Raw genomic sequence first — 26,551 nt, forward strand, 5'->3', positions numbered from 1 at the left:
ACTGTAAAATATATATTTTTAAATCAGTGTTATTCCTGATAGTTGCTAGTTGAAAATTCAATCTGCACAGGACCTTCTAATCAGCAGGTTTGCATGGGCGGCAGTTTCGGCTTTTCACGGTGACATCTCCATGTGTTAAAATGGTTGATAAACCAATAACAAAGAGATTTTCAAACCTCTCTGCCAATAACAGATAGTTTTCAGTTTTCCCTGCCCCACTCAGACCACACCCAAACAGTCATAGCAAAATGATTGCTTCATAAAAAGCCCTTTTTGCTCATTTTAAAGTTGTAATATGCAGAAATCGCTCCGCCATATCCTGCTTACCTAAACTCTAATAGTTCGCCTAATTTCAGTTTATGTGACAAAATAAGCTAGGTTAGTGTAGAGAATCATTGTATCATCTAAACCACTGTGAAATATATTTTCCATAACCACAAATAGTGTTGTTTCAGCTGTTTGAAGCTGGTGTACAAAACTGAAAGTAAGAATGGGAAGCATAGCAATAGAGCACATAGAACAGATCTACTGCTTCTTAGACTTGCTTTCAACTAGAATCACATATCTATGACTCGTGTGAATTTGGTCAGGTCACCCAAATAGTTAGATATTGTCACTTTAAAGGAAATCTGTTACAGTAAGGTACTTCATTGTTACCTAGAAATGATTTGATATTGATATAAAAATGGCTGCGTTGGGCCTTTAACCCACCACTGCATGGCTATTAAAGTAGACGGCCATCTTGACCTGTCCTTTCGCCACCATGTTAAGCTGTAAAAATTGTTGAATGCAAAACATGTAGTCCTCTGCCTGAGTTTTGTTTCTGTCTTGTCGAATAGGGGTTATGACACACGGTGATACTGTAGCACAGCTGGTAAAAGGCTGCTTGTTTGTGCCAGGGAGCTGCTTCAGTAGTCATGAAGTAGGAGTATGAGAGAGAGACTCCGAGAGAGTGTTTAATGAAAGCTAGTCAACCATGCAAATAGCCTTTCTCCCTTGAAATGCAAATGATGAAATATTACCTTGCATTTTTCATGAAGTCCCTCAATGCCCTTTTCCTCTGAGCCCCTCCGTGCAGCTTATAAACAGCTGCTTACCTCTGAGTTGAATTTAAACACAGGGTGCCATAATGTTGCCCGTGTTCATCACTGAGCCCCACCGCGCAGCTTAGATTGAACAATATCATGCAGTTTATTTTCGAGACCCAGCACGAAGCTGGTTATCAATGCTACTTTGCAGCTTACAATGAGCCCCACCACGCAGATCAAGGTGAAATGCTGAAACCTGTATGCTAGCACATCCACTACAATAAAGCTGAACAAATACTTAAATTTTTTTTGTGAATATCATTTCCTAGTTTACGTTTTTCTACTCCTACGTGATTAGATGTTCACTTTCCTGTCGAAGTCATTGCTATTCTGACACAATGACCGGCATTCAATCATAACACATTATGCTGTTTAAGTATTGTGTTTTTTTTTCTTCGATTGTTTACATTATATTGTAGGGGTCAACCCATGCTGACCCATGCTGCTGCCTATTGTGTCCATGCTTAAAAAATGTATGTCTATGACGTGTTCAATGTCTGTGAATTGGATTTGGCTTTCAATTTGACTTTCTAGCAATTCAGCCATATGGCTATGTTTTTTGTAAGCTCCTACATAACTGACTCAACATAGAATGACTCACGTATTGACAATCTGTGGTCTTCAATCAAATAGTTTGTATGGATTGATGCAAGAAAATCTTGGACTCAAATCTGAAACATTTATGTAGGGCTGTTAGCATGTTTATCCCTGTGTTTTGTGGTTCTGTACACTGTATGTCTAGGTATCTCCACTTTGTTATTTTTTTAGAACTCCCTTTTAATAACTGTTTCTCTCTCTCTCTCTCCCACACTCCTCCTCTTCTCTTCTCTCTCTCTCTCTCTCTCTCTCTCTCCTCTCTCTCTCTCTCTCTCTCTCTCTCTCTCTCTCTCTCTCTCTCTTCTCTCTCTCTCTCTCTCTCTCTCTCTCTCTCTCTCTCTCTCTCTCCTCTCTCTCTCTCTCTCTCTCTCTCTCTCTCTCTCTCCTCTCTCTCTCTCTCTCTCTCTCTCTCTCTCTCTCTTCACCCCCCCTCTCTTCTCTTTACAGGACCTTGGTGCAGGAGCTCCACCTGAGAAGGAACTGGAAAGGGATTGTTATCGCTCTGCTGGTTATATTGGGGTCTGCTCTCTGATCACATTGTCTGTCATCCTCCTCACTCCAGGTACAGAACTGGGCATGATCATTTGGATATTACTTTATTAACCAGAGTTGTGTTATGCAGGTAGACTAGCATCTGTCCCAGAGGTGGTTCAGTGCTATGGTTTGGTAGACTATTGGTGACAGTAAGGAAATTAGCCCCAAATTGTATTATTGCCTAACATATCTCAACTTTCTATGATGAATTTTGGGCTACGTGTTCAGTTGTGCTACTCATTTCTAATATGGAATCGCGATTTTGCCTGCACCTTTTTATATTAACTCAGTATCAGCACTCTGTTGATCGACCTCCTCAATTTACTGCAATGGAGAACAGTTTATGCTGAGTGAACGTACTCAGACATGTTTGGAATGACTCACAGATACAAGGAGACCACACTGTCCCCTGGTGTTCCAACCCCTCGAAATGTCTGCTGGGCTAGTTATCTATTGCGTGTGGCTGCCACATCATTTACAAACAGGAGTGCTCTGTAGTTATACAGCCCTGGGTAACATGGCTGACATTCAAAATCATTTGGCCCTCCTCTCTCTCTCTCTCTCGCGCTGCACAATTAGCGGCTGTCCAAGTCAACATTATTTACAATTGGCTTAACAACATTCTATTTTACTGATGGCTTAACATTTTCTAATTAAAACATGTTTACAAAGGCAATGTTTACACAGCTGAGGGATTTCAGGTTGGATAACAACTATTAATGACATACATTGCATGTGTGTGTGTGTGTGTGTGTGTGTGTGTGTGTGTGTGTGTGTGTGTGTGTGTGGTGTGTGTGTGTGTGTGTGTGTGTGTGTGTGGTGTGTGTGTGGGTGTTGTGTGTGTGTGTGTTGTGTGTGTGTGGTGTGTGTGTGTGTGTGTGTGTGTTGTGCGTGTTCTATTGTTTTCTTAATATATATAATTTCTCCATATCCCTTTCTCCTACTGTCACCTCTCTCTTTCTCTTTCTGTCTTTCGCTCTCCCTCTCCCTCCATCATTCCCTACCTCACTCTTACACCCCTGACTCCCTCTTCATCTGCGTTTAAAAGGTTGCTCGAAGTATCTGCCTCTCGAGCAGGTGACGCCATCCAAGTGCATCCAATCMTCTTATAAGATTTTATCCTAACTTATTTCATTCATAAAGGCTAAAGTAAGCATGACACTCAAGAGTCCTGCCAAAAAAACACACATAGCTGCCCTAGATTAAAGTTCCTGTTTACAGACCTCTCCACCTCTTCTATATGCGATATTCACATGAGTGTCATTTGTCTGACTAAAGCATAGACCTAAGACATTATAAACACCCATATGCTTCTGTGTATACTCTCTTATTTAACTGGTTGTTTGGATCCTGGATGCTGATTGGACGTGCAGCGTTCCAATCCATGCTGTGTTGGCCATCACAGACACACCTATGCCTGCTAACYGTTCCCTCTAAAAATGATCAATCAGAATATCATGTTCATGTCGCTGTCCGAATCATCCCTTGTATTTATCTCAACTTGCACATTATTTCCCCTTGCTTCCAACCTGGCATTTAGTTTGGTACAGCGTGGGTTAATATAAAAACTCTGTCTGCCTGTCCGACCTCGGAAACAATGTTTCKCTTTTGAATTTCGATCTCTTGTAGTAGCGTACGTAGAGTGAAAGTTGACACCTTAAACACAGATATAGGATCAGATTACCCTACCCACAATGCTTACCTTGAACATTAGGGGCAACAACGTAAAACTGATCTTAGATCAGTGTCTCTAGTGGCAATCTCTTGGCGGCATCCYCCTGGGATAACTTCTAGGTCAGGACCAAGGAGACTGTCTTGTCCTTGATTGGAGACTGACCTGATGCTCTCTGGTAACTGGGTTCCTCAGAGAGACTTTGATGTAGCACACTTCACAATACAAAACAAGAAGCAATAGGACTACATTTTACTACTCGCTCCTTGATTGTGAGAATAAACAATGCTGGAAATATCAATAATGATCATGATAAAATAAGGATTTGATCATTATTGAGTTCCCAGTATTAATAGAGTTTGGAATTAATGTACTTTTTTTTCTATTTTTTGTTGTTGCAGCGGACAGCCAAGCTGGCAGTGATACCAAACTCACTGTGGAAGATCTGTTCAAGCCTGAGTTTYTGGTCCATGACCCAGAGGCGAAATGGATCAACGGTAAGTGCCAACACATACTGAACAGTGCAGCCTTTTGGCAACCATAAAGAGAGCAGCTCTCTCTCGTGATTTGTTGATGGAGCTCTCATCAACACAATGGACATTCCGATGCAACTTGGTTGCAATGTTCTGGTGAGGAGAATCGTGTGCGACATGGTGCGTGTCCTTTAAACAAGGGGTGGCATAGATCGGCTACGAACAGTCCTTGGTCTCAATGTTGGGAGTTCATTGTGGCTGACGTTAATGTGAATATTTCATTATTTAAGTGTTTTTGTAACTGATCCGTGTGTTATTAGCCCCAAATAACCGTGGCAGGGTCTAGGTGGAGCTATTGCATTGGTCTTTTGTTTTCAAAGTTAGCCTTCAGTGATACAGAGTTTCTCACTTTGGCTGCCTGCTCCACCTACGACCTGTCTCATTGTTCCCAAAACAACATAATCAGTTCTACCTACATCTGTAGTATGAGTGAGAATGCCTCATTCAACTGCCTCGTTGAAGCACTTAGCGCATGTACGTAAAAATACACACACCTTCACATCCCTTCTTTGACACGAACAAGATCTTGATATGCTGCGAATCTGCAGTCGGTTCTGCGAAGCGAAAATAAAGGGCTGAGTTTGTTCGACAACAAAGGGACGATCCCTCGCCGGGCGCAGTGAAACCATCTTGTGTAATTCATCGTCAAACTGAACTTGGCTTGCATGTCTCATACCCCCTGCCTTCATGTGTGTCTTTTCTTTCCCTCTGGTACATATTTACATTGTATTGATTCCTTTTCTGCTGGAGGGGGCTTGTATGTAAAAATAAGGCCCTGGAAGAGCAGATCTCTGACTAAAGCATTAAGTGAAGCACATGTGAATCTGATTATGGCTGTGTTGTATGGAGAGGATAACGATAACTTTTACAGGATAGGACTCCGACTTCCTAAGATGCTCTGGAGATCCAAGTTACCATCCGTTTCTCTATTCCGCTCCCCTGATGCCATTTGAGTTGTTTGTTTCAGATTCCCTCTCTGCCCATAACTGCATGACTTCGCTCGCTCGCAGCCAGAGGGCACGGGGTTAGAGGCAAGGCCTTTCTGTACATCAATATTTAATCCCCTCAGTGACATTTCTCCACTATCTCCACTGCACCATCTCAATCCCAGAGCAGACCTCAGGCTAGAGATGGAGAGGGCTAACATTGCATCGAGCCAGTCAGAAATCTAGGTTGATGGGGAACGGCTTTGATGATAGATGGACCCCAGACAAATAGGATGAAATAATAAATAGACAGGGGGTGCAACAGGGAGTGCAACATGGGAGAGCTGAGATTGAGCATGGTGTGGCTTCGGAGGTTTTAGATGATCCAGACAATACTTTTTTGAGAGAGAAGCTATAGAAAGTATAGATTGGAAGATATACTGTATGTGGAAATGTARATGTGCAAGGTTAGATTAAAAAGGATAGTTATTATAGATTGCAGAGGGTGGAATGGGTGGAATACATTAAATGGTTGATGGGAGAATCAATGGCAGAGTGTAAACGGAATGTACAGTAGAAACCTTGATTGATGCCGCCTCTCTTAAGCACACGAGGCTAAAGAGTCCAGGGACGGAGATCAAATGCTTTTGCTAGGGATGGATSATCCAAATTGATGTTAAGAACAAATGATTGGTAAGACGGAAGGGATAGTTTAAGAGGATAAATGAGTGAAATCAGTTCTTAAAAAGCCTGGGGATTCATCAGGTATGTCCTTATGACTGGGTGTAATGGAGCCACGGTTTTACAGACCATTGTTCCCCAGGAACATCACCGTTTGAGCTTGTCGCTATTATGTATCCCGACACTTTAGTTGGATATGTACCTGGAGAGTTGGATAGCTATATACCCAGCAAACATGTAGCGTTCCTACAACAGTTAGGGTAATATTCCATGCTAAGTTGCATGCCAAGAATATCTCTCTATGCATTCATCCATCTCTTTATCTTGTCAGTTGGCGGTAATTAAAATTGTGCATCATTGCATGTTGATGAATCATAATTCCAGTGTGTGTCCAGTTATTATTCATGAAAATCAGTATAAACATTGTAAAGTAAAGTATGAAGTAGAATATGTACCCCAGCTGTTGTTTTCTGTGTTGGCATTTGTGTGTGTATGTGCGTGTGTAACAGTCACAGTCAGCCACTGTCACGCAATGCTCTCTCTCTGGGCTGTCAGTCTCTATCAGTATTGGCACAGCCTTTCCTTGAGGGCTGAACATCCTCCACCTGCCAGTGACAATCTGGTGAGAATAGTACGTCACATCAACTTGCATCTTGTAATTCAGTCGCATAGCACAGGAGTTACCAGTTGGCTCCATTACCCTCTCAAGGCTTAAGGCAATTGGAATTTTTTGGGGGCACTATTGCCAAGCAATGTTGCTGGCAACAGAGTGGGGTATGAGACACTGGTGCAAATGATGAGCAATGAGCAAGATGGACATGAATAATATATTTCATATGAAGTATATATTTAACTTAAAACTCAATTTCCATATTTATTTTTTCATCTCCTATAGCTGTTTCTTGCCTGTTGGCTGCCACATCTGTACTGGATTTTATTAGCTAAKAAACAAGCAATAAAGAGGTGTTGCCTTGGGCATCCACTCAACCAGTGCCAGTCAAGTCAACGCAGGCAACGCAAACGAGGATAACTAGATTCAAAAATGTTTTACTTCAGAATTTTAAGCTAGGAAGTGTAAATGGTATTAATCAAGCTAGCCAGCTAGTTAAACACACAAAAACGATATAAAACGAAATGTAAAATCTACATGACTAGCTAGCGAATTAGCCTGTATGTCCCATTGACATAGCATGGGTTACGGTTAACATGCTAATCGATTAGCATGAGCATCACCGTGGATATTTCAGCAGTTAAACATGACAAATTGAACACAGTATGTATTTATTTACGCCTCATGATATAATATTGTAGTGGAGCAAAATACGAGATGTGAATGGCCAACATTTCTCTCCAACATGGGAGTTGATTTTTCTCTTGCTTCAGCTCAAAACGGTTGCGATGTTTTCCTAAATATTTTGGAACAACAGACTGATCACATTACCAATATCTGTGCTCTGATTGGAGGATTCCTACAAATTGCCCAATAAGTGGAGCTGCCAATCAACATTCCCAGATAATAAAAAGTTGCTCATTTTCATTGCAAAATAGTTACATCAACCATTGCTGGCAACATTGCTCGGCAATATTACTTAATAAAATTCCCAGTGTATCATGGCCTTTATCCTTACTAGTAGTTTCAGTAACCACCCAGTTCTATTATGTCCTAAATCTTACCAGTCAACTTTGTTACTATGTAACATTTTAATTGTGTGACTCCCTCGCATCCAGTCAACTCTGTTATTCTGTAACATGTCAACAAAAATGTTTTTCTTCCCTTACAACAGTTTCTTGTTTTAGACTTTATGTTGGGTAATGCATTGAGCTGAAATAATGTATACACTCTTGGATGTTTCATTATACTCTCAGTTATTGCGGGTGGTTCAGGATACGGTTATGTCATGACAAATCCCACCCAGACAGACACCCTAAGGCACAGGGATCAGTGCAGCCACAGCTCCTGGAATGGACGGGTAATGGAAATGTTGGGACATAGGGACAAGTTGATGTGTACTGAAACATATGGTCACATACAGTACCGAAGTCTTAAATGTGGAAGTGCTCACAATGGCTGGCATCTGCCCCTTGTCCATACAAGGTTAGTCGTACTCACCCAATTTGAACTTACCGATGACAAATGCTTGCGCATTCTGACTTGTACACAACAACAAAAAACGGACACTTACTGAACGACTCGAGTTATGATTACACAAATGCATAGATATGGTGACTCGTTCGCACATGTGTTGACCCCTGCTGAACCTACTGACTCAATTTTACTGACTCATACCGACACGTTGAAAGACGGTCACATTCATCCTCATCCCTATTTGCACAGACATAGCCAATGATGGTAAGATGATCAGCGTTGTCAACTGCCCTGAGGTGAGCAGTTCACCTTGGTACACATCAGTGCACTGTGTGACACGTTCCATTACTCACACTAGGCGAGTGCTTGGTAAATCATTGTTTTCATCCACACCGCTTATTCTAAATTGAGGATCTGGCGTGGGCCTATAGCCCTACAGCTACACAGTCTATGATTAGGGTAAAGGCGTTCAGGGGAGGCAGAATTTTGAGTGTGTAGAGAGGACAGCTCAGCTTGGATGCAGGCTGCTTGAACTTACTGTTTAGCTACAGACTGTGGTTGAGTTAAACAGTGATATCAGACCATGCTCCAGGTTTCTATATCTTTCATTAGATTGACAGATTGCAGAAGAGTTCTGAACTTTGTGTGTCACACTCACACCCCACCCATATGCTTCATTTTGGGTTCCGTCACAGTAACCCTCCAACCCACCTGGATTCCCTCTAATTTACCTGATTAGCTCCGTAATTAATTCAATTAAGTCACTATATTCCCCTGCCGCTTGCCATTAAGAAGCCAGAGGTAAAGAACGGCCTCCGACTTGTCGGCTGCCAATGATCTGTAGAGCAGGATGCAAAGAACGGATCAGAAAGTACAATGGCGTCCCTTTTTAGAGTGTTTTTCTACTTGCATGCTTCTGCAGCATCGTTCTCCGGGGTTAATGAGAAATCCCATGCTCCGGTGCCTGCCATTAATTAACAATAGAGGCTCCTCAAGCTGCATTATAGGGCATCAGAGTAGGGGAGAATACACCAGGTGTGCTTGCGTGCGTGCGTGCGTGCGTGCGTGCGTGCGTGCGTGCGTGCGTGCGTGCGTGCGTACGTGCGTGCGTGCGTGCGTGTGCGTGGGCTGAACGGATGTAATATCCTTACACCTTTCTCAAAGACAAATATTCTGTTTCTGCGGTGCAGAGGCCTCTATAAAGCTTGATGTATTCACTATTCTACTCCCTCTATTGCAAGGCTACTGTGACATCAATCAATTCCAGCAAATGCTGGCTCCCCCATTATCCAGGTCTGAACAGTGAGGGAAAATTATTAAAACTATGTATGCAACAGTATATTTTTTTCTCTTTTTGCCTCTTCTGCTATCATTGTTCCTAGTTTTACAGGAGTTATGAGTTGTACTGTGTGCCTCAATGTGTCTGTTAGCTCAGCATAATCAGATTAAGAGAAGAATCCTGCCACTGTGTCTTATTTTCCAAGTCACTAGTGTGTGTTTGCTGCTTACGTTGCGTAGAAGATATCTTTTGATTTGGAATACCCGACAGACCTGCCAAAAATACAGACAGAACGCTTCTCTCAGAAAGATACACATAGATCAAGAGTAAGAAAGAAATAGAAAGACAGGGAAACATATATACTTCCAGAGATATGAAAGAGATGTAGGTTGACATTTTCTACAATGTGGGACGTGGAAACAGTGAGGTCTCCAACATAGAAGTAGAGCGCGAGACGAACATAGAGTGAAAGTGAGATATCTGTCTCGGTCTCTGATGAGAAGAACTCTTCCATTCCCCGTGGTGTTCCTCACACCCATGTTTGGCAGTTGAAAATGACTGCCTCTAATGCGTGTTGATTGTCTTTATCGGAATCTGTCATCAGCCAGACAGTGGGTTTCCAGCCCAGTGGATTTCCATTTATTCCCCAATCCCATAACAAGGAAAACTGGCAACATTCTCCCTCCCCCTTGATTTGCAATGAACCACAACACTCCACTCACCCCTTAGGTAGCCGTTTTAATACACAGTAATACACCGTTCCATCCTGTGTCACACTGTTTCGACAGAAAAGGCCATTTAGTGGCATCCTAACGAGTCTAGGGTATTGATTGGCTCTCACCTGGTGGTGAGGAGGAGGGAGGGCCAATGAGAGCAGACAGTGATGTATTGGATAAGGGTTCCTGGCTGACAGGGCTCAGCACTAGGCCAGCATGGGTTAGAGCCACCAGTCACTGCTCATTTAGAAGTTTGGAAATCGACTCTATCAAAGCACATGGGACTCTCACTTTAAAGCCGGCAGGTTTTAACTGACACTTACATTGTGTGGATCCTCTGACCTTCATAGTATCTCCTGTGTGACATTTACAACTGTCTACTGACTGCAAATACCTCTGTCTTTTCCTCAGCATTGATCACATCAAAGGAAATCAAGACCATGAGACGACTACGTCTAACCCATGTGACGCAGGTGCACCATCAATAACTGGGATCAAATTAGAGAGTRATGGACATTTTCGTGCTGCAATACCAGAATAAATTGATCAGTACGAGGTGGTACCTGAATAACCGGCACTATATCTTTCCTTCAATTGTCATTAGCTACCTGTCATGCAATTCGTGTTGTGTGTATAACATAATGGTATAGGAAATACAGCGATAAGTCATTAAAATACAGTGCATTCACAAAGTAGTATTCAGACCCCTTTACTTTTTCATTTTTTTTCCATGTCACAGCCTTATTCTACACACAATACCCCATAATGACGGAGAAAAAACAGGTTTTTAGAAATGTGTGCAAATGTATTACAAAAAAAATAAAAAAAATATGACATTTACATAAGTATTCAGACCGTTTACTCAGTACTTTGTTGAAGCACCTTTGGCAGTGATTACAGCCTCACGTCTTCTTGGGTAAGACGCTACAAGTTTGGCACACCTGTATTTTGGAAGTTTCTTCCATTTTTCTCTGCAGATCTTCTCAAGCTCTGTCAGGTTGGATGAGGAGCGTTGCTGCAAAGCTATTTTCAGGTCTCTCCAGAGATGCTCGATCGGGTTCAAGTCCGGGTTCTGGCTGGGCCACTCAGGACATTCAGAGACTTGTCCCGAAGCTGCTCCTGCGTTGTCTTGGCTGTGTGCATAGGATCGTTGTCTTGTTGGAAAGTGGACCTTCACCCCACTCTGAGGTCCTGAGCGCTCTGGAGCATGTTTTCATCAAGGATCTCTCTCTACTTTGCTCTGTTCAGCTTTCCATTGATCCTGACTAATCTCCCAGTCCCTGCCGCTGAAAAACATCCTCACAGCATAATGCTCCCACCACCATGCTTTACTGTAGGGATGGTGCCAGGTTTCCTCCAGATGTGACTCTTGGCATTCAGGCCAAAGAGTTCAATCTTGGTTTCATCAGACCAGAGAATCTTGTTTCTCATGGTCTGAGTCCTTTAGGTTCCTTTTGAAAAAGCACCAAGCTGGCTGTCATGTGKCTTTTACTGAGGAGTGGCTTCTGTCTGGCCACTCTACCATAAAGGCCTGTCTAGGCGCTCTACGGGCAATTCCCTCATGGCTTGGTATTTGCTCTGACACGCACTGTCAACTGTGGGACGTTAGGCACGTGTGTGCCTTTCCAAATCATGTCCAATCAATTGAATCTACCACAGGTGGACTCCAATCATGTTGTTGAAACGTCTCAAGGATGATCAATGGAAACAGGATGTACCTGTGCTCAATGTCAAGTCTCATAGCAAAGTCTGAKTACTTATGTAAATAAGTACTGCTTTTTATTTCCAATAAATTTGCAAACATTTCTAAAAACCTGTTTTCACTTTGTCATTATGGGGTATTGTGTGTAGATTTATGAGGGATTTTATTTTATTTTATCCCCATTAGAGTAAGGTTGTAACGTAACAAAATGTGCAAAAGGGGAAGGGGTACTTTCCGAATGCACTGTATGTGATGTGAAGTGTGGTAAGGTGCTTGGCTATCCGTGGTGAGTCTCAGTTTGGCTAAGACTTGTAATGGTATCTGGTGTATTAGGAAAGAGCAGATGCCAGAGTGGTGTAAAGGACAAGGTCTTCGCTTCACTCATTCCTATATTGATCCTGAACGGAAGTGGAACTTTTTAATGAACAGCTACAATACAAATTACAGCCTGATTCTGAAGGATTTGGAAGGGCATTCTGGGAAATCGTTACACCTGACACAACCACACATGCGTGCGCACACACGCACACACATACACACAATTACACCCACACACAAGCACACYCACACAATGTAGCGATTTGAGTTTACCTGAAACATTTGAAAGCTTTTATTATGTGAGAAGAGTGTGTGTGCAGGGCATGGAAGGGATCATATTTGGAAACAAAACGAATAGAAGTATTATAGGACACAAACCAGGTTTCCATCCACAGTTTTTATGCTAGTAAAGTCATACCATATAAAATAAAAACACAACAGCTATGATAGAAACAGGAAGTTTCTGTACAATTTTATAAATGCTAACAGATCATTTGTTTGTTCTACATGGTGGGATGTTTTTGTTTCGGTAAAAAAAAAATCTCCATATAATAACCATCATATCGAAGTAAACTTGGAGTCACGCGATGATATGGCGTGTGTTCTTCCCACTACGATTCTGGAAACCATGCAGTTTATGAGGCTACAYATGAAAGTGTACGGACATGAGCTTGATTCTCCTTTCCAATGAATAGCGAGGGTCTATTTCTGGTGACATAATGATTGATGCTTGACTTCTGTTTGACAAATACAAATATTCTCGCTCTCATCCATAATAATATAATTGTGTAAACTACCCGCACTGTATCTGCTAGCTGTTGGCTAGAGTTCATGTGTCAAGAACAGAGTGGGCCCATTTGCTATTTAACGCAACTATTTTTATTTTGGTACATGAAAACTTAAGCGAAAAATTAAATTGTCTGTGCACTACATCATCACTCACTGATTTTTATCTGCAACAAGTCAGTTTGCTGGAAACACACTACTGGTGGGAAAATGCACCTATTTTCTTTATATTTGCACAACAATCTGTCACCAATTGGATGGAAACCTAACACCGGGCCTCCTATGGAGTGTAGTGTTGTCACAATACCAGAATTGTGGCTTCGATACCATACCAGGTTTAGTATCACGATACTCTATACCGAAACGATATACAATACCAAAACGATACTCGATACCGAAACGATACCACAGAAAAAAATGAAGTGCATTAGCTAAACAGAATAACCACTGGGCTTTATTTTTTGAAACATTGAACAATATGTTGATAACTGGTAGAAGAACTAAAATAACTTCTATTCTATATTCAATTTCTAAAATAAAATACACTATTAAATAACAGAAAGATGTCTTACATTTGCCTTTATATAAAACCATATCTGAGAAATAATTGTACAATACAAATTACAGCCTGATTCTGAAGGATTTGGAAGGGCATTCTGGGAAATCATTACAACTGACACAATCACAGATGCGTGCACGCACACACATACACACACAATTAAACACAGACACAATGTAGGGATTTGAGTTTACCTGAAACATTTGAAAGCTTTTATTATGTGAGAAGAATGTGTATGCAGGGCATGGGAAGGATCATATTTGGAAACAAAATGAATAGAATTATTATGAAACACAAACCACTATTACACTATTAAATAACAGAAAGATGTCTTACATTTTCCTTACACAAAACCATATTTGAGAAATAATTGTACCAATAAATCTAAACTGTTTAAAAATGTAATTTGATACATTTCAGGATTCATTTTCTCATCTATGGCCATACATTTGGGACAAATTATTTTCTTAAACCTACAGTATGATTCGTTATTCATTACAGCTAAATAGTTTAGTTCCAAAATGACATAAAACATTTGGAAGCTCATTTCTGAAGCTTCTATATTGCAATAGTCTACACTCCATAGAAATGCAATTGATTTCAAAAAGCATACTACGATTCCCAGAGTGCAATCCAACTCCCAGGGTGCAATGCTCTGCACAGGGCTGCTGGCAGGCTACTGGCTACTGATAGCAAGCCCAGACAAACACAAAGTAGTCTAACATTTACTGTCATAGCTAAGTTATGAGTGCCTTTCATATTACTTTTGGTTTGTAATCATATTATAATGCTCACATGAATGTCACTCACAGGCCAGTTTAATAGGTAAACCCAACTAGTATCGGGTCAGACCCCACTTTGCCTCCAGAACAGCTTGAATTCTTTGGTGCATTCTACAAGGTGTCAGAAACGTTCCACAGGGATGTGGGTCCATGCTGATGTGAAGGCATCACGCAGTTGCTGCAGATTGGTCTTTGGTACATTCATGCTGCAAACAACCCGTTCCATCTCATCCCAAATATGCTCTATTGGGTTGTAGTCTGGGGACTGCGCCGGTCACTCAAGTTAACTGAACTCGCTGTCATGTTCCAGGCAATGTTTTTCTACTCCTCAATTGTCCAGTTTTGGTGATCATGTGCCCACTGTAGCCGCTTCTTCTTGTTTTTCGCTGGAAGCTGTTGTGGTCGTCTGATGCAATAGCCCATTCGTGACAAGGATCGACGAGTTGTGTGTCCCGAGATGTTATTCTGCACACCACTGTTGTACTGTGCCATTATTTGTGGCCCGCCGGTTAGCTTGCACGATTCTTGCGATTCTCTTTCGACCGCTCTCATCAACAAGCTGTTTTCACCCACATTGTTTTGTTTTTTGTGGCACCCATTCTCGGTAAAACATAAACACTGTCATGCGTGAAAAGGGTGGCTGTTTCTGAGATACTGGATCCGGTGCGCCTGGCATCATAGATCGTACCACTCTCAAAGTCGCCTAGGTTACTAGTTTTGCCCGTTCTAATGTTCAATCGAACAGTAACTGAGTTCCTCGATGCCTGTCTGTCTGCTTTATATAGCAAGCCACGGGCCACGTGACTCACTGTCTGTAGGAGCGATCCATTTCCGTGAACGGGGTGGTGTACCTAATAAATCGGCCTGTAAGTGTACGTTCATGTCATTGCCACTCAAAAATAATTAGAATTTAGTTGCTAGTACAATAAAACTACAATGAAATGTCATGTGTTAATAGTTTATGTCGTTTTGCATCTTAACCTCCCCTGCACTGATTTGTAACTAACACCTTTTGCATAGTTGTTTCAGTGGCCCTCATCATCTACTTTGTAAGAAAAGTATTCCCATAGTTCGCTTCTGGAGCCAGTTTTGTCAACAAGCTGCGGGCGTGAAAGTATGGTGTTTTCATTTGAAGAAGCCATGCTGTCGGCATTTTCTCTCTCCTCTTGCTTCTCAAAAGCAACTCATGCTGTGTCTGCTGCATGCGCAAGTGCAAGTAGCCCGGCTAGCTTACTCCTGAAGATTCAGACAAATGACTAGACAGACTTGATCCTCTCAATCCGTATATGACGTGAGACACATTTGACAGAAGTACTGAAAGTAACAAAAATTCTAGTTTCAAACCGTTTCTCATGTTCTAGTATCGAAAGGTTTCAGTATACCGTGCAACAGTAATCGTGTGTGAAATGTTGTTTTGTTTTGAACCGTGAATATAGCTGTATAATAAACAATATATTTGCCCTGTACTTTTTTWAAAATTATTTTTAATGGGTTAGTGGGCAAACTTTAGGAAATGCCAACAACGAACAGTAAGACATCGTATCATGCATAAAAAAACTAATAATGAAAGAAAAGCATTGCAAGTTTCAATTTTGTAAAGTTAGTGTGGGAGAGGTGGCAAAAATATTGTTATTGATCAATAATGACAAACCTCCTGGCATTGACAACTTAGATGGAAAGCTACTGAGGATGGTAGCTGACTCTATAGTCACTCCTATCTGTCATGTGTTTAATCTGAGCCTAGAGAAATGTATTTGTCCTCAGGCCTGGAGGGAAGCCAAAGTAATTCCGCTACCCAAGAGTGGTAAAGCGGCCTTTACTGGTTCTAACAGCAGACCAATAAGCTTGCTGCCAGCTCTTAGCAAACTGTTGGAAAAAATTGTGTTTGACCAAATACAATGCTATTTCTCTGTAAACAAATTAACAACAGACTTTCAGCATGCTTATAGAGAAAGGCACTCAACATGTACTGCACTGACACAAATTACTGATGATTCGTTCAAAGAAATTGATAATAAGACGATTGTGYGAGCTGTAGTGTTAGATTTCAGTGCAGCCTTTGATATTATTGACCATAACCTGTTGTTTCAACCTCTGCCATATCGTGGATTCAGAGCTATCCATCTAATAGAACTCAAAGGGTTTTCTTTAATGGAAGCTTCTCTAATGTCAAACATATACAGTGTGGTGTACTGCAGGGCAGCTCTCTAGGCCCTCTACTCGTTTCTATTTTTACCAATGACCTGGCACTGGCATTAAACAAAGCATGTGTGTCCATGAATGCTGATAATTCAACCATATACGCAACCATCAACCGCAGCTAATGAAGTCATTGAAACCCTTAACAAAGAGTTGCAGTCTGTTTTGGAATGGGTGGCCAGTAATAAACTGGTCCTGGACATCTCTAAAACTAAGATAATTTTATTTGGTACAAATCATTCCCAATGTTCTAGTCCTCAGCTGAATCTGGTAATGAATGGTGTGGATGTTGAACAAGTTGAGGAGACTAAACTACTTGTTGTTACCTTGATTGTAAACTGTCATGGTCAAAACATATAGATTCAATGGTTCTAAAGATGGGGAGAGGTCTGTCCATAATAAAGAGATGCTCTGACTTTTTGACACCACACTCCAAAAAAGCAAGTTCTGCAGGCTCTAGTTTAGTCTATTCTTGATTATTGTCCAGTTGTGTGGTCCAGTGCTGCAAGGAAAGACCTAGTTAAGCTGCAGATGGCCCAGAACAGAGCGGCACGTCTTGCTCTTCATTGTAATCAGAGGGCTGATATACAGTACATACTATGCATGCCAATCTCTCTTAGCTAAGAGTTGAGGAGAGACTGACTGCATCACTTATTCTTTTTATAAGAAACATTAATGTGTTGAAAATTCTAAATTGATTGGGATTACATACAGCTCTGACACACACACTAACCCAAAAMACATGCCACCAGGGGTCTTTTCACAGTCCCCAAATCAAGAAAGCATACAGTGTTATATAGAGCCATTATTGTATGGAACTCCGTTCCATCTCATATTGCTCAAATAAACAGCAAACCTGTCTTTCAAAAAACAGATAAAGCAACACCTCACGGCACCACGTCTCTCCCCTATTTGACCTATATAGTTTGTGTGWTGCGTTGATATGTAGGCTACGRGMGCCTTTAAAAAAAAAATGTAGTTCTGTCCTTGAGCTGTTCTTGTCTATTAATGTTCTGTATTATGTCATGTTTCATGTTTTGTGTGGACCCCAGGAAGAGTAAGCGCTGCTTTTGCAACAGCTAATGGGGATCATAATAAAATAAATAAAAACAATTTCAACTCCTCTCAGGAAAACTAAAACCAACTGAATTAGCATAATTACAATTGAAAATGTAGAATTTGTCAAATTAATTCCCTTGTCAAGGGTGCACTTTTCATCGCAAGCAGTTTTCTCACTTTTGTAATTGCCTAATGGCCTGTGGGAACAAAGAATAATTTGCAATAATTGGCTTACAGTCCAATATCAGTCATGCACTTAGTCACTAATCATACAAGTCGTTGAAGTGTCCACTCACTCTTCCTGCTTTGGTCTAACCCTGAGGCCAAAACGGTCCAAGCAAACACAATGGCTATTGTTATCTATTAAAGGCTTTCTGTATTACTTCCTCCCAATGAGGCCATTGGCGAGCAGCCACATTAAACCTCTGTGCCACTGTGTTGTGCCCTGACTTCACCCCTCCGAAGATACTGATTACTCCTCCTTTCACTTCTACCTTCCAACAGGATTTATCACCATGGCGAAACGTGTTAATGTAACCTTTTTGAGCTGTCACATTTGATCAGTCAGAAACTGTTTGTGAAGACCTCACGTGCTTWTTTAGGGTTGCTTTTGGCAGTGGCTACGCTATTATCTAGAGAACTGAGTCATGGCGTATGAATATTTGCTTTTTCCAAAGTGTGCTGGTAAGGGCTCTTCCATGCTGAACTCGAGTGCATTCGGGAAGTATTCAGACCCCTTGACTTTTCCCAATTTTGTTACATTACAGCCTTATTCTAAAAAAAAAATGTTTCACTCATCAATCTTCTCATAATACCCCATAATACTACAATACCCCTCTTTATCCTGCTGGAAGGTGAACCTTCGCCCCAGTCTGAGGTCTGTAGCGCACTGCAGCAGGTTTTCATCAAGGATCTCTCTGTACTTTGCTCTGTTCAGCTTTCTATTGATCTAGTCTCCATGTCCCTGCCACTGAAAAACATCCTCACAGCATGATGCTGCCACCACGATGCTTTACTGTAGGGATGGTGCAGGTTTCCTCCAGAGGTGATGCTTGGCATTCAGGCCAAAGAGTTCATTCTTGGTTTCATCAGACCAGGGAATCTTGTTTCTTACGGTCTAAGAGTCCTTTAGGTGACCTTTGACAAACTCCAAGTGGGCTGTCATGTGCCTTTTACTGAGGAGTGCCTTGCGTCTGGCTACTCTACCAAAAAGGCCTGATTGGTGGAGTGCTGCAGAGATGATTTAACTTCTGGAAGGTTCTCTGTTCACCGGATGTGCTACCTGTCCCAGACCTGCTGTTTTCAACTCTCTAGAGACAGCAGGAGCGGTAGAGATACTCTTAATGATCAGCTATGAAAAGCCAACTGACATTTACTCCTGAGGTGCTGACTTGCTGCACCCTCGACAACTACTGTGATTATTATTATTTGACCATGCTGGTCATGCTTCATTTATGAACATTTGAACATCTTGGCCATGTTCTGTTATAATCTCTACCTGGCACAGCCAGAAGAGGACTGGCCACCCCTCATAGCCTGGTTCCTCTCTAGGTTTCTTCCTAGGTTTTGGCCTTTCTAGGGAGTTTTTCCTAGCCACCGTGCTTCTACACCCGCATTGCTTGCTGTTTGGGGTTTTAGGCTGGGTTTCTGTACAGCACTTTGAGATATCAGCTGATGTAAGAAGGGCTATATAAATACATTTGATTTGATTCTCCCATCTACATAAAGGAACTCTGGAACTCTGTCAGAATGACTATCGAGTTCTTGGTCACCTTCCTGACCAAGGCCCTTCTCCCCCGTTTGCTCAGTTTGGCCGGGCGACCAGCTCTAGGAAACGTTTTCCATTTATGAATGATGGAGGCCACTGTGTTCTTCGGGACTTTCAATTCTGCAGAAATATTTTGGTATCCTTCCCCAGATCTGTGGCTCGACACAATCCTGTCTCGGAGCTTTACGGACAATTCCTTTGACCTCATGGCTTAGTTTTTGCTCTGACATGCACTGTCAACTGTGAGACATTATATAGACAAGTGTGTGCCTTTCCCAGTCATGTCCAATCACCTGACTTTACCACTGGTGGACTCCAGTCAAGTTGTAGAAACATCTCAAGGGTGATCAATGGAAACAGGATGCACCCGAGCTAAATTTTGAGTCTCATAGCAAAGGGTCTGAATACTTATTTAAAAAGGTATTTCTGTTTTTATTTTCAAATAAATATGCAAAGATTTCTAGAAACCTGTTTTTGCTTTTTCATTATAGGGTGTGTAGATTGCTCAGTATTATTTACAGTAAGGCTGTATTGTATCAAAATGTGGAAAAAGTCAAGGGGTCTGAATACTGTCCGAGGCACTGTATATGAAGTAGCATTTGCCTAGTTCAGGCTTCCTGTATGCAGCAAATCCAATCATTTTTCAGGTTCAGCCAAAGCCTAAAAGGTTGAATTCCAACCTAATGCTGTTTTATGTGAAGCAAATAACCCAACTTCCCTGCCACAGTCCCCCGGGTCTCTTGGGTCACCAGGGCAATGTATTATGGGATGACTGTTTCACCCCGCCATAGCCCTGTGACATTCCGCTACTGAGTACATTTAGTCCGAGTACATTTGGCCTCATTGAAACAAGGCCTTGTGCATATGAGTGGATAGCGTACTATGAATTAAATACGTTTGGTTTAAATATAAGCTTTGCAGGACAAAGATGCCTGTCTTGTTAGTTATTCTTCATAGATTGTTCACTCAGTCTCCTACACGACAATTGCATTGTAAAATCTGTTGCCGTGGCAACTTAATGGGGTCAGAGAAGGGACATGAAGATGCAGGACATTTTCTGGTCTTGGTTTCATACATTTTTCAGAGCATTGTCTGGAGCTGGGCAATTATTATTATTTTTGTCTTTTTTCCTCCCTGAAACGCAAGCCTATTACCACATTCAAATTGGGCTGAGCCACAGGTCTGCCTGAATGGTTGAGAATGATTGTGTCATTTAAAAGGTCACTGGAAGGACATTCACTGACTGTAGCCTGAGGTATGAGCGTGATAAAGTTTGTTTGATTAACAGACTTTATACACATGCCTCTTGGGCTCAAAGAGTTTAATCATGAAATAAAATAGCTGTCACTTTCAATATTCCAAGACCGTCCCCTTAAGCATTTTAAGGTTACATGTATTCTATTTGGATCATGCAAGGCATCTTTTAAAATGTATTCATTCCCGAGAGACACCTGAAAGTGCAGTGCTCTATTTGTAATGTTTTAATCTTCTTTTACAGTGGCATCTATCATCCTTCAACAGCTTTCCCAGTGTACAAAACTGGTTATAATGATGTATATTTAACCAGTTTTGTCCACTGGGTCCACTTTCCCCAAAACCACAGACTCCAGTTGGGAGGAGAGCCTGTTTCTTCTCAATCTTTACGCACCATGTGCCTCCTCCCAGAAACAAAAGGGCACCATTCACCCACTTTACCGAATGAGAGAGCATCACTCACCTACTTTAACGAATGAGAGGGCGCCACTCACCCACTTTAGCGAATGAGAGGACATCTCATACGAGCTTGAAGATCCCAATTAAAGAAGTTCTGTGAAGCATGGCCCTGCCACCTGTCCATCCCAAGATGGAGGCGTTTCTCCCTGGGGAACAATTAAAACCACCCTGCGCCCATCCCACGCACAGTCAACCACGTATCCAGGCAACTTCATCCACAACGCACAACCGTTGGAAGAGAAAGTGAAAATGTGGGCCAGTCTGACACGTGGGCATGTGCTTTTCTAATTGTGTGTCGTGCACATTTCCGCTTTCAAGATAGATTTGTTATGGACATGGCTGATTTGTGTTTCTAGTACACGGGATGTTGATAGGGAATGGAGTAGTACTGGTGCTTGTTGCCTCCATGTAAGAGAAGCGTCCTAGTCCAGATCAAGCAGCTATTTTGTATGTATCTCTGTATTCTGCAAAATACTGCAAATAATGATTGTATGGGTTAGTGAAACAGCCTCTTGCTTAGTGTCAGTTTATTACACTGAAATTAGGCTCCCTTAACCCACCATTTTCTATCCTATATCGCTTATCTTACAGATCCTTATGAAATCCCCTTTTCCCACAAAATAAAAACATGTTTGCAATGCACAATAGTACACAGAAAGCCCCAGTGCTTCCTGTATGCCTGTTTAGTGACCTATAGATAAAAGAGCTTGAGCTAACGGGGATGCAACTGTTTACTCCATGCGAGACAGGCTTTAGTGATGTCTGGTGTGTCTGCAGGCTAGAGCACAGGTTGCAGTTTCCAGGTGCGCTCCGGGATAGCGTGGGAGGGTGAGAGAGGGCACCTTTGAAGAGGATTTCCTACCACAGGGTACAGGATGGTGCTTTGTGCCACAGCCATGCAGCATCAGCAGGCCCCAAACGCCCTGCGGCGAGAGGAGAGGGTGACTTCATATTCTGTAACAGTTAGGGCCAACTTTACTTGTTGAGCTGCTATTGTTGTTGGTGCAGGTACTTTATTGATGGCTGCTGCTGCTGCTGTTGCTTTATTTGTCACATGCGCCGAATACAACAAGTGTAGACTTTACCGTGAAATGCTTGAAGCCCTTAACCAACAGCGCAATTCAAGAAGAGTTAAGAAAATATTTACCAAGTAGACTAAAATAAAAAGTAATAATAAAAAGTAACACAATAAGAATAACAATAACGAGGCTACATTATATACAGGGGGCACCGGTACCGAGTCAGTGTGCGGGGGTACAGGTTAGTTCAGGTAATTTGTACATGTAGGTGGGGGTGAAGTGACTATGCATAGATAATAAACAGCAAGTAGCAGCAGTGTACAAAAGGGAGGGTGGGGGTGGTTAATGTAAATTGTCCGGTTGAGATTTGATGAATTGTTCAGCAGTCTTATGGCTTGGGGGTAGAAGCTGTTGAGGAGCCTTATGGTCCTAGAATTGGCGCTCCGGTACCGCTTGCTGTGCGGTAGCAGAGAAAACAGTCTATGACTTGGGTGACTGGAGTCTATGACAATTTTTGGGGCTTTCCTCTGACTCCGCCTATTATATAGGTCCTGGATGGCAGGAAGCTTGGCACCAGTGATTTATTGGGCCATTCGCACGAACCTCGGTAGCGCCTTACGGGCAGATGCCGAGCAGTTGCCATACCAGGCGGTGATGCAACTGGTCAGGATGCTCTTGATGGTGCAGCTGTAGAAACATTTGAGGATCTGGGGACCCATGCCAAATATTTTCAGTCTCCTGAGGAGGAAAAGGTTTTGTCGTGCCCTCTTCACGACTGTCTTGATATGTTTTGACCATGATAGTTCATTGGTGATGTGGACACCAAGAAACGTGAAACTGTTGACCCGCTCCACTACAGCCCCGTCGATGCTAATAGGGGCCTGTTCGGCCTGCCTTTTCCTGTAGTCCACGATCAGCTACTTTGTCTTGCTCACATTGAGGGAGAGGTTGTTGTCCTGGCACCACACTGCCAGTTCTCTGACCTCCTCCCAATAGGCCGTCTCATCATTGTCGGTGATCAGGCCTACCACTGTTGTGTCGTCAGCAAACTTAATGATGGTGTTGGAGTCATGTTTGGCCACGCAGGCGTGGGTGAACAGGGAGTACAGGAGGGGACTAAGCACACACCCCTGAGGGGACCGTGGGTTAAGGATCAGCGTTGCCTACTCTTACCACCTAGGGGCAGCCCTTCAGGAAGTCAAGGATCCAGTTGCAGAGGGAGGTGTTTAGTCCTAGAGTCCTTAGCTTAGTGATGAGCTTCGTGGGCACTATGGTGTTGAACGCAGAGCTGTAGTCAATGAAAAGGATTCTCACATAGGTGTGATTGAGATTGCGTCATCTGGGGATCTGTTGGTATGCGAGTTGGAGTGGGTCTAGGGTGTCCTTGAGGATGCTGTTGTGAGCCATGACCAGCCATTCAAAGCACTTCATGGCTACTGACGTGAGTGCCACGGAGCGGTAATCATTTAGGCAGGTTACCTTCGCATTCCTTGGGCACAGGGACTATTGTGGTCTGCTTTAAACATGTAGGTATTACAGACTCGGTCAGGGAGAGGTTGAAAATGTCAGTGAAGACACTTGACAGTTGGTCCGCGCATGCTTTGAGTACACGTCCTGGTAATCCGTCTGTCCCAGCTGCTTTGTGAATGTTGACCTGTTTAATGGTTTTCTTCACATCGGCTACCGAGAGCGTTATCACACAGTCATCCAGAACAGCTGGTGCTCTTATGCATGCTTCAGTGTTGCTTGCCTCGAAGCGAGCATAAAAGGCATTTAGCTCATCTGGTAGAATCGCGTCACAGGACAGCTCGCGTCTATCCCTTTGTGGTCCGTAATAGTTTTCAAGCCCTGCCACATCCGACATGCGTCAGAGCCGGTGTAGTAGGATTCAATCTTAATCCTGTATTGACGCTTTGCTTGTTTGATGATTCTTCTGAGGGCATAGCGGGATTTCTTATAAGCGTCCGGATTAGTCTCCCGCTCCTTGAAAGCGGTAGCTCTAGCCTTTAGCTCGTTGCTGATGTTGCCTGTAATCCATGGCTTCTGTTTGGGATATGTACGTACAGTCACTGTGGGACGACATTGTCGATGCTCTTATTGATAAAGCCGATGACTGAGGTGGTGTACTCCTCAATGCCATTGGATGAATCCTGGAACATATTCCAGTCTGTGCTAGCAAAACAGTCCTGTAGCTTAGCATCTGCTTCCTCTGACCACTTTTTTATTGATCTAGTCACTGGTGCTTCCTGCTTTCATTTTTGCMTTTAAGCAGGAATCAGGAGGATATAATTATTGTCAGATTTGCCAAATGGAGGGTGGGGGAGAGTTTGTATGCATCTCTGTTTGTGGAGTAAAGGTGGTGTAGGATTTTTTCCCCTCTGGTTGCACAGGTGACATGCTGGTAAAAACTTGGTAAAACTGATTTGAGTTCGTCTGCATTAAAGTCCCTGGCCACTTGGAGCACCGCTTCTGTGTGAGTATTTTCTTCTTTGCTTATGGCCTTATAGAGTTGGTTGAGAGCGGTCTTAATGCCAGCTTTGTTCTGTGTTGTTAAATAGACGGCTAAGAATAATATAGATGAGAACTCTCTTGGTAGATAGTGTGGTCTACAGCTTATCATAAGGCACTCTACCTCAGGCGAGTAACACCTTGAGACTTCTTTAATGTTAGACATCGCGCACCAGCTGTTATTGACAAATAGACACACACCCCCACCCCTCATCTTACCAGAGGTAGCGTCTCTGTTCTGCCAATGCATGGAAAGTCCCTGCTTGCTCGAAATTGGTCGTATCTTCGTTCAGCCACATCTCGGTGAAACATAAGATGTTACAGTTTTTGATGTCCCTTTGGTTGGATCATCTTAATCGTAGGTCATCAATTTTATTTTCCAATGATTGCATGTTAGCAAGAAGAATGGATTCTCAGAAGGCTGCCCGATCTGRGACCCCTTTTCCTGCGTCTTTTCTTCACGCAAAAGGCAGGGATCTGTGCCTGTTCCAGTGAAAGTAGGGTATCCTTTTCGTCAGACTAGTTAAAAMAAAAAGTTTCTTCCAGTCTGCTGTGAGTAATCGCTGTTCTGATGTTCAGAAGTTATTTTCGGTCATAAGAGATGGTAGCAGCAACATTATGTACACYATAAGTTCAAAAATAAGTTACACAAAATGCAAAAAGTGAACAAATTAGCACAATTGGTTGGGAGAATGTAAAACGTCAGCCATGTTCTTCAGCATAATCTTTCTTATGATGATGATGATGATGATGATGATGATGGTGGTGATAGTTATGGTGGGTGCTATTATATAGAGTTGTTTGACTTGCTACAAGTAAGATCTGCGTTGTCTCAGCATTGATACTGTAGCCAAAACAGACATCAGACAGTGTATGTAAGACAAATATTCAAACAAGATGCGTTCTGATTCTATCTCACCGCACAGTTTGTGCATCAAAGAAACAAACTGTATGGCATTCAGAAATTATGTGTATATAGACTCTGACGAAGAGTTCCTTGATACCAGTTCTATCCATTGATTAAGTGCAGTTTATAAAACTTGAATACAATTTTATTTGTCACGTGTTGAATACAACAGGCGTTAACCTAAAAAAAACGTGAAATGCTTACTTAGAAGCCCTTTCCCAACAATGCAGAGTTAAAAAGTAAGAAAAATTTGTAACACATAAAAAAGGAAAGTGTGATGCAATAAAATACCAATAACGAGACTATATAAAAGGAGCACCAGTACTGAGTCATTGTGCGGGGGTTCGAGGTAGTTGAGGTAGGGGTAAAAGTGACTATACAATCAGGACAAATGACAAACAGAGTAGCAGCAGCATATGTGAAGAGTGTGGTGTGTGTGTGTGTGTTGTGTGTGTGTTGTGTGTGTGTGTGTGTGTGTGTGTGTGTGTGTGTGTGTGTGTGTGTGTGTGTGTGTGTGTGTGTGTGTGTGTGTGTGGGTGTGTGTGTGTGTGTGTGTGTGTGTGTGTGTGTGTGTGTGTGTGTGTGTGTGTGTGTGTGTTGGAGTGTAGTATATGTGAGTGTGTGAGTAGAGTCCACTGAATGTTCATAGAGCCGGTGTAAGGGTGGTCAATGCAAATAGTCAGGGTGGCCATTTGATTAACTTTTCAGCAGTCTTATGGCTTTGGGTTAGAAGCTGTTTAGTAGCCTTTTGGTCCCAAACTTGGCTGTCCGGTACCGTTTGCCACGCGATAACAGAGAGAACAACAGTCTATGACTTGGGTGGCTGGAGTCTTTGACAATTTTAGGGCCTTCCTCTGACACCGCCTGGTATAGAGGTCCTGGATGGCAGGGAGCTCGGCCCCAGTGATGTACTGGGCCGCACGCACTACCCTCTGTAGCACCTTACAGTCGGATGCCAAGCACTTGCCATACCAAGCMGTGATGCAGCCAATCAAGATGCTCTGGTGCAGCCAAAACCACTAAACATCCAATGCACCAACAACCAACAAAAACAACAAAAGAGGAAAAATGTAACAAACTAAGGAAAACAACATTAGAAAACACAAGACATCAAGGACA

The 26,551-nt window shown here is 42.4% G+C and overlaps 1 pseudogene; it reads left to right on the top strand.

Moving 5' to 3' along the window:
- LOC111972648 (inactive dipeptidyl peptidase 10-like) overlaps positions 1-26,551 on the top strand; it is a 362,938-nt pseudogene that overhangs the window by 183,056 nt on the left and 153,331 nt on the right.

This window comes from Salvelinus sp. IW2-2015, linkage group LG2, assembly GCF_002910315.2.
Source record: "Salvelinus sp. IW2-2015 linkage group LG2, ASM291031v2, whole genome shotgun sequence".
Lineage (NCBI taxonomy): Eukaryota > Metazoa > Chordata > Actinopteri > Salmoniformes > Salmonidae > Salvelinus > Salvelinus sp. IW2-2015.